This window comes from Cyanistes caeruleus, chromosome Z, assembly GCF_971803275.1.
Source record: "Cyanistes caeruleus chromosome Z, bCyaCae1.hap1.1, whole genome shotgun sequence".
Taxonomy (NCBI): domain Eukaryota; kingdom Metazoa; phylum Chordata; class Aves; order Passeriformes; family Paridae; genus Cyanistes; species Cyanistes caeruleus.
In genome coordinates, this window is record NC_141732.1 from 44,186,817 (window position 1) to 44,196,817 (window position 10,001).

The 10,001-nt window shown below is 39.5% G+C and overlaps 1 long non-coding RNA gene across 1 annotated transcript; it reads left to right on the plus strand.

Moving 5' to 3' along the window:
* The first annotated feature begins 1,546 nt into the window (after nucleotides 1-1,546).
* LOC147648404 (uncharacterized) lies at nucleotides 1,547-8,879 on the plus strand. The gene is made up of 2 exons (XR_015281041.1): nucleotides 1,547-2,015; nucleotides 5,395-8,879. It is a non-coding gene; the product is annotated as an uncharacterized LOC147648404 (long non-coding RNA).
* The last annotated feature ends 1,122 nt before the right edge of the window (nucleotides 8,880-10,001 follow it).

The following is a 10,001-nucleotide window of genomic DNA, read 5'->3' on the forward strand; positions in this document are numbered from 1 at the left end:
TGTACAGAAACCCACATTCTTATGATGATAAGCACAGTGGCAGCTAAGCTAAGTCTACATCTCTGTGTAACAGGAGGTTTCAAAATATCTAATAATACCCTTCAAAATGCCTGTAATGCTGGAACCAAGTTCTAATTTCTTATAACTACCTACTTGCCTTTCTTGAGCTAGCTTATAATAGATAATGTGGGCCTGCAATCTTCCACCTTAGTGCCAGTAATGGCATTCTCACCTTATTGTTTGCATTCTAAGTTCTATTTCTGGTCCAACTATCTGCACTCAGAAGCACCAAATGTCTCCAAATATTTCTGAAAAATCTCTTCCCACACTTACAAGCAGTATCCTATCAGGAACTACGTGTACGCTCGTTTAAGGACAATAAATGATACTTCTCATCTGCTCTTTGAAACCCAAATTCAGAGGCAGTGTGATATAATATGCAAGTAACATCAGAAATCTTTTTTGTCACACAGCCTGCATCCCTCTTCCCAGTGCTCTGAAGAGCCAGACAGACACATTCACTGACCACAGCAATGTGTGGGCTCTCAAGGTGGTTGATAGTGCACCCATTCTCCTCTGGAGTTGGTAAGTTCCTCCCAGCATGCCTTTCCCCTGTATGTATGTATGTATGTGTTGTGGTTTTAAACCAATAACTAAGAAAATTACTTATTTCTTGCTGTGAGATATGGATTAGAACAAAAGCAAAACAGGCATAAAACTTAAAAGGAAAAAAAAGAAAGTTTATTGACAAACTAAAATAATAAGAACACCAGAATAAACTTCCAGAAAAACCTTTTCATCCCCTGTCTACCCACTATTCCCTTGTTCACATGACAACAGAGACAAAAACTTTGGAACTTTGATGGTTAAAACAGTCCCAATTCTTGCTACAGTCTTTTCACCAGTCTTTGTAGGGAAACAGAAGTTTCTTCCTGTTAATTTATGGAGTTTCTCACAAGAAAACTATTTTTGTTATAGTTTTCCATTGCGCTAATGTTAGCTGCCCAGAGCTGCTGTTATCAGAGTTCACTCCTCCCATTTCACATCACTCTGAGGTGTGTATGGGCCATGAGTCTAGGGAAGGCATTTTAAGGATGTTATTCAAAGGCAAAAAAGTCTTCTTCATCTGTTTCTGTGAGCTTCACTAGAAAACAGTTTTCTCATTGCCTCTCAAGGCTTCAAATGTCCCAGCACTTCACTATACCATAATTACTCTACTTTTTACTCAAATTTACACTTTGAACACTTTATTCCTCTCTAGATCCTGTATCATGAATTAAAGGAGTTCTTTTCAGGACTTCATTGTCCATCTCCATAGTTTTAACAGAAAGATATTTCAGCTTAATTAAAGCATCTTCTTAATTCTCTACCTTTTCTGAAGCTTCTTTTCTTTCCTGTCACTGGTAGTTTATAAAGTCTCTTTTCATGTTGATCTCTCTCTCTCTCTCTCTGGATAAAAAGATTAATCCGCAAGTCTCATCTGGGTAATGAAAGAGTTAACATCTTGCCCAGGCTTTTGTAGCTGGTTCGGTGATCTCTGCCGAACAGGAGCTGGAGCCGTCTGCGATGGAAGGTTCTTCATAGCTGCTCTGGAGAGTGTGGCTGTCTCCGCTTGCTGCAGGTCCTGAGCTTCTCTCCCTCTTCACTGGGCAGTTTCTAGTGAATGTAGTTACAGCAAAACCTGCAGCCGAGCCAGAGATCGGCTCGGCTCGGCCCGGGCCCGAGGAAAACCTTCCCCAGGCCCCCCCATCTCCCGGCCGGGAGCCGCTGGGCCCGGCCCCGTCCCCGCCCGGCCGCATGGCCTGGGCAGGGACGGGAGGCCTGGAGCTCCGCCACCCTCCACAGCCAGGAAACAAAGAGAACCCAGAGAGCTCTGCTTTTACACTTTAAGGCAGGGTTCACAAGTTGATCCCACTTTTCAATGGCCTAAACTGCTGTCAATTCTCAGCAATGACCGATAATTGGTCAGGAGAAAAGACTCCAAGCACTTCCCAGCAACTTCAACTTCCTTAAAGGTAAAGTAACTCCATGACAGTATGTATGTATGTATGTGTGTATGTATGTATGTATGTATGTATGTATATTTTTTGTACCTTATTGGCCCTTCCCCCTTGTCTGCCCTGAGCCCTCAGACCATTGGCCCTGTTGCTGTACCCCACCTCCTACCTTCCCATATATAACCTTCCCATATATAACCTTCCCCTATATAACCCTGGCCCTCTCGGACCTGGGGCTATCCTTCATCCCCTTGTGAGAGAAGAATAAAGATCCCTTGTGGAGCCCTATACGAAGACTCTGGTCCCTTCCTTCCGTGTCACCCGCGGAACTGTGGCACCCAACAGCCCTTCTTAGGGCTGGGAGCTGAGATCTCTGGGGCAAGGCAGACGTGCCTGTGTGCCTAAGGGGTGTCTCTTTGGAGACACTTCCTTTGGAAGGTCACGACACTCCACCACCCTTGCCTGCCCCGATACAGCAAATCTTTGAAAATCCTGTTGAGCACTAGTAATTATAAATTTATCAGTATTAAATATTATATCTCCAAAGATAAGAACTTATTTTCTGTTTTTCCAAGACAGCTTTCACTGGCTGTGAAGGTGATTTTGGAAACATATAGAAATTCCTGCTGTTGTTCTGGGACACCTTCACCTAAAAAGATTAACTCACCATAAAGTAACATTCTAATTTGACTCAAAAAATTTCCAGCACAAACTTTGATTGGGTCCAAAAGACTTCCAGTCTTTTAGCCTTAAAAATTCAACCTGGATTTTTATGAATTTGAACGGGTTTTTTTGTGCACTTGCATGGTGTTGGCCAAGTAAACTATGTGAATTTCGGTTTGCACATAGCGATTCACGAGTCCGAATACATTGAAATGTGAATTTTGGATGCACATATCCATCTAGAAGTCAGAATAGAACCTGCTCACTGCTCAGTTTTCTGGTGCCACATGCCATAATATGCTATTAAAGTTTCACACACACTGTACAGGATGATTGCACTGATTTACTTAAACAATTAGAGAAGAATTCCAGCTATCTTAATATACTTTCAAGTATCATTATTACATACCAATAGGAATATTATGACATTCTGAGTGTGATTTATTTGTGGTGTCACTACTTTCAGCAAAATTACAAAATGGCTATAGAAGGCAAATTTGAATAACATTAGATTATAGTTTCTGTGTACAGGTGCAAGATCTAATTGATCAGAAAATTTTTATATCAGTAAATCTGGTTGCAACATTTTCAAAAAAACACATTTTTGAAAAAATATCCTGATTGTCCAAGCTGAAGTATATAGGACATTGTTAGCTCTATGGAGTTTTTGTGAGAAAGGTTTTGAACATCCTAAGTTAGGCAGCTGTTTCTGTTGAGAGAAGATGAAATTGAAAATCTGAGTAATTTATTCAGGAAACACTATTACAGTGCAGTTTTCCTTGTGAAAATTTTTTAAAAGTTTTGGTTTTACTGCACCACAGAAGAGAAACAAACTTGAAAATATTGACTTTTACAATGAAATGAAATTATAGCTTTTTATCAGCTGTAATAATAACATTGTTTTCCAGAGGATTACAAAACTAGACTCAAAATATTTATTCAAACAACAGTACTTTTCAGAAGTTCTTCTGCTAGGACATCTCAAGAGCAATTAATTAAGCCTTCCAATATTCCAGCCATGAACATCACACCTGCAAACTACAGAAAATCCAGAGATTTAATAATTTCCTAACAAACTAGTAGCCTACCATCATATCTCCTAACTGTTCTTTAACCTGAACATAATGAGTATCATATTCCAGGAGCTAATGACTATCAGTAAGCTAATAGAAATTACTACTGTTCACAAAGGAAGTCTCTGTAAATCTCAGAGAAATGGATATAAGCCAAAAATAATCTTTATTTAGTAAGTTACTTGCTACCTGTAAGTAGGAAGTCCAAAATAATTTAGTTTCTTTTTTAAAAAATAAGACAGTTCAGTACTGAATCATCACCTTGGATGATTTGTTCAAGGATCAGGAGCACAGGTAGAGTTTTTCTTGGTCATTTAGTAGCAAGAAAGAATAACAAAATTAACAGGCAGAATGACACATGGATACAAGTCTGATGTAACTGGAAAAATTTTGAGCTTTTTGACTGTGAGATGGTGCATCTGACACCTGGTCTACCAACATCTGATGGGATGCACCTTTCTCAGAGAGGGAAGTGTGTTCTAGCACAGGAGCTAGAAGCGCTGATTGGTAGAACTTCAAACAAGTTTTGAAGCAGGGAAGGGACAAAACCAAGCTTGCCAGTGGTAAGGAATGGGATGGCAGGCCAAAACTTGAGGAACTGAGTGTCACAGGCATCCTTCAGTCTTCTCCACGAGGTGTTAACTACAACGAACCATGCTTGAAACATTTCTACACAAACATGCAGCATAAAGAGTGGGCAAAAAGAGCTCAAAGCCTTGGCCCAGTCCCAGAGACATGACATCACTGGCATAAGTGAATCCTAGTGGGATGAGCCCTCTAAGTGTTGTGCCATGTTGGATGGTTACAGGATCTTCAGGAGGTATAGGCAGGTGATGTAGGTGGGTGACATTCTGTGTAATGGAGGACTGGAATGTATGGAGCTTTTGGTTGTCACTGGCACAGCTGAGAGCCCTTGGGAAAGGATTAGGAGACAAAAAAAACATATGTATGTCAGTGTGAGAATCTAGTATAGACCTCCTAGCCAGGATGAGAATGCCAATGAATAATTCTTCTAGGAACTAACAGGCACCTGTAAATCAACTGGCCTTGTCCTGACAGGGGACTTCAGCTTTCCAGATGTTAAACGGGGAAACCACAGAGATGGCACAAACAGGTCCAGAAGACTTCTAAATGCCTGAATGATTGTTATGGATTGAGTGAGGGCTTTAGACAAGCCCTGCCTTAGGATCAGATTTTTGGCAGCAGCTCTAAATCCCTGCACCTAAATCACTCTGGTTCGCAAGTTCTTAAGAACAGCCAATCAGGCCTATTATAAAATTAGTTATTTCCTGAATAAAAAGGAGATTAACAGATAACAGGCCTTAAAAAGAGTTACTTACTAGACAGGATAAAACAAAAAGAACTACTAGTAGATTACATAAAAGAGTGCATGACATAAAGGTACCTACATTACAGCTAGCAAATTAGGAGTCAATGACACCACCAAATTAACAATAGTGTACAACAGTGATGATAGTCCTTTCTCTCAGCCCTCAGGAGAATAATCATGGAGTAGGCATCCTGACTTCAGGGAGAAAACTCCACACATTTCAGGGAATGGGCAGACTTCTGCTTTGTGAAAGTATGGTGTAGCTTTTATATTTTTGAAGTGAAGTGTCAGTCAGGAATTCCATCTTATTTTTCCACATCTGCTTCCACAGCAAGATGTTTACTGTCAGCTGAAAGCATCAACCACATGGCACTGAAACAACTCATGACAAGGCAAGCTGTCCTGATTGAATTACTTCACCAAAACTCATCTGAGGTTTATGTGAGAGAAAGATTCCATGAGCTACTGCAACAGCTAGCAGACAACAGATAAGCTCTCCTGTGGCAGGGATAGGGGTCCTGCCACAATTATAACTTCATGGTACGTGTTCTAAAGGAGCTGATTGATGCTCCTTGATGTGTTGTTTGTTAACAGAGAAGGTCTCATGATTGATGCTTAATCACAGTGGCCATAAAGTGATCAAGTTTAAAATTTCTGTGGTCAATTGGAAAAGCAAAACTTCAACCCTGGACAGGAGTGGAGCAGATGCCAGGCTGCTCCGAGTAATAGTGAGAAAGGTCCTGTGGGGAAAATGTTTTTGAAAGTGCTGGGGTCCATCAGTGCTGGTCACCTTTTAAGCATCTCCTCTGACCAAGGGAAGCCAGTTGTTGTGATATTTCTGGATTTCAGTGAAGGCTTTGACACTGTCTCTCACAGGATCCTTCTGGACCTAATGTGCAGCCCACAGCTGGATAAACACATCTTGGGATGGGTGAACAGCTGGCTCACGGGTTGGGCACAAAGGGTCACAGTGAATGGGGTGACATCAGACTGTGAATCTGTCACTGGTGGGGTTCTACAGGGCCCCATCCTCAGCCCTCTGCTCTTCAACATCTTCATAAATGACCTGGACACAGGACTGGAAGGGATACTGAGCAAGATTGCAGATGATACAAAACTGGGAGGAGCTGATGCCCTCAAGGGCAGGGAGGCCCTTGCAGAGAGACCTTGAAAAATCAGGGGTTTGGGCAATCACCAACCACATTGGTTCAACAGGGAAAGTGCTGGATTCTGCACCTGGGATGGAGCAGCCCTGGATGTATGGACAGACTGGGGAATGAGACACTGGGAAGCAGCAACATGGAAAGGGACCTGGGGTTCCTGGTCAATGATGTGTTAAACATGATCCAGCAGTGCCCTGGCAGCCAGGAGGGCCAACCCTGTCCTGGGGGTCATCAGGCCCAGCATCACCAACCAGGCAAGGAAGGGGATTGTCCTGCTCTGCTCTGAGCTGGGGCAGCCTCAGCTCCAGCGTTGGGGGCTGGTTTGGGTGTTACTATATGAGAAGAATCTAAAGGTATCAGAGAGTGTCCAAAAGAGGGCTACAAAGATGTTGAATGGCCTTGAGGGAAGCTGTATGAGGAGCAGCTGAGACCATTTGGTCAGTTCAGCCTGGAGGAGACTGAGGGGTGACCTCACTGAAGTTACAGCTTCCTCCTGAGGTGAAGAAGAGGGACAGGCTCTGATCTCTGTGGTGATCAGTGACAGGATCTGAGGGAATGGCCTGAAGCTGTGTTAGGGAGGTTTAGGCTGGATATTAGGAAAAGTTTTTTACCCCAGTGGTAGTTGGGTACTGGAACAGGCTCCTCAGGGAAGTGGTCACAGCACCAGCCTGACAGAGTTCAAGAAACATTTGGACAATGCTCTCAGGCACACAGTGTGACTCCTGGGGATGGTGCTGTGCAGGGATGCGAGTTGAATTCAATGAACCTTCTGGGTCCCTTCCAACTCAGGATGTTTTATGATTCTATTCTGTGAGTCTACTATTGTAATCAGAGATGCATCTTTTATTTATTAGAGACCACTATTACATCTGAAATGTGGACTAATTATTCTAAAAGCATTGATCAATTTGGTAAGAACTTTGAGGTAAAAATGTTGAATCTTTGTTGCTGCCACAGTAAGATTTACCTCACATAGCCATAAACTGCTTATTGATACAAATACCATCTCCTTTTACTTAATTTCAGGAAAACAACTCAGAAGCACTCTAGGCCAAAAGGATGATAAATGATTTTGAGATGGAAAATTGAAGTGGATTGATTAGGAGCAATTTTTTATGTTTTACACAATAAAAAGATGAACTACATGATTCATGGAGACAATTTGCAGAGCAACCTCTTCTCTCTAATGGCTGCTAGAGTAATGTAGAAGCACACACCTAGAAGGTAGAGAAATCCATTTACCCAATCACATAATTTAAGCAGTGAAGAGCAGTAGTGGATTTTCCATTACCTTTTATATTAGCTTTGCTAAATTCCACCTGTGACCCTTATTTTGAGAGTGCTACGCTCCTTTAAACAATTCTGTAAGCATAATAGAGTTCCACTTCAAATTTTTCAAAGTAGCCTAAGGACATTTTAAAAAAACCACATAATTAGCGACATAACCAATCTCACTAATTCCTGGTAATCTACTGTAAAATTAAATTATTTGCTAAGAGGTCTAATAAATTCTCATCTTCAAGAGCAGGAAAGAACATTTCCTATATTTCCTTTGGAACAAAAACTAGGTACTATTTTCTTCTGACTTCTTACTCTGTGATTGTTCCTGTATATGAAAATTTTGTTTTTAGCATTGAGGGTTTGGGGTTTTGTAACAGGAAATAGAGAGTCCTACTTAAATCAATATAGGATTTCTTTTCTTTTAGTACTCATGTGATAATAGATAGCTTTTTGTTGCTGGAGAGATAGAAAGCATATCCTTAGCTCCACTCATTGTATCAAGTCACAGTACACAGAATAATTATCTTTATGTTCCAGATGTCTCCACTCAGAACCATTTCTATTAATTGCTGGAACTGCATTAAGAAGAATAACATCACTAAATACAACCCTGGGAGCAGAAGTTGATTCTATGCAATGCTTTGAAGTTCTTTTATTGAAATAAGAAGTTGTTTTAAAAGGTATTTTTTAAAAATACCCAGAAGGAAAACACAAGCATATGTGAAGTAACTGTTCTACATTATTTCATACCGAAAACAAACATCACTAGCAGTATCCGGTTCCCTGGGAAGCTGAAATACATTGTTTGCTGATCTTCTGATAAATGTATGCAATAAATGCAATGTGTTGTGACACTTTAAAACTTAAGTCTATGTTATAGCAAGACCAAATTAAAGAATTTATTCAGGAATAACTGCTTGAATTCTGCATTATACATACAAAGGCCCCCAAAAATGTGAAAAACTTAGAGCTTTTATGGTTGGATAATTAAGATCTGTACAGAGAAAATAGAAGAACTGGAAATGCCACCTTATTTATTTTAATTACAGTAACTCTACTTATAAAACATTAACATAGCTAACAACATTCTCATTGTACAATGTTCTGTTTTAAAACATCAGAGAAACCTGTAACTTCCTGAAATCTGTATTAATATCAACTGCTATGTTAAGTATCAGCTACTTGTCTAAATACTGATTTGGATGCATTATTTAGATACTGTAAGAGCAAGGGTAAGAGCTGAGATACATCAGCATTATAGTATATACAGATACCTCAGCAGTACCTAGTGTTCTAAAACAGGCATCACAATTACCTGGTTGGGATGTTAAGGAAAAAGAAAGGAGTTAATAAATACAAATTTTATAAGGCACATTTTAATTAACATATTACACATGCATAAACACGGCACACAATTTTTAAAAAATAATTAATATCTCAAAAAAGGGTTGGTAGTTTTTATCTGCTTGCTGCATGTGCTGGTAATTCCACTACATATAAAGGATTTACTGATTATTTAGATAAAATGAGCTAAGTAAATCACTCTTTAAAGGAATAAGACTTCTCTAAACCACACAGAGCTCATTACCTTTTCCAGAAAAACCAAGGAAGAAGTGAAAAATAGACTATTATGTCCTATTTGAACAGCAGGATCTGGATTAGCAAAAACTGTAAAGCAAGAACCAACTTGAATTTTAATGTCAAAAGAGATTCTGATAAGCAAGGTTCAGACATGGACAATGTAGATATATACATAGATATAGATATATATATATATGTATAGATATATAGATATATATATATAGATATATATATATATAGATGGCATACTGACATTTAAAGCCAATTTATTAAACAATGAACTTTTGCAAACTAAGAGATACTGTATTTTAAAATTAGATTGTGAATTTGAAGGCCAGAAAACTTCAATTTTTTTTAGTAGTGGAGGAAGTTATCAGCACTTAAAGTCTTTGTGGATTCCATTCTAGATTTCGTAAAGGTTTCTCTTTCTGCTGCTGTGACTTTATCTTCTTTTCCATTTCTTGCTAATGAATTGCACAGGTTGCAGACCTAAAATTAGAACCAATCAAAGAAGTCCATTTTATATCAGAGACGCCTTCAGATACGATTGCAAAGGGCCAAAAGATGGGCCAAAAGATGTTCCTAGCATAAATAGGACTCCACTGACAAAAAGTGCCTTGGTGATTCTACATGGTAAATACAGAAATTACACAGCTGTGGATAAGCAAAAAATAGCACATTTGTAGGTCATAGTCCACTATTGTTAGGGTAAAAAAGGCCTTTCAAATAAACTCACTTTTTGTAGGTCTAACTCCATCCACCCTAGGATAGCTTTAGGAATGTTTCAAGTGTTGATATTCTTCAGAAGGAAAACATTTTTTATTTTGACCCTAAAAAAGCTTTACAGTTGCTTATAATTTTACAGTCATGGGAAAATGCATTTGAAGGGATCTATCTTTTTTTGTCTTTCTTC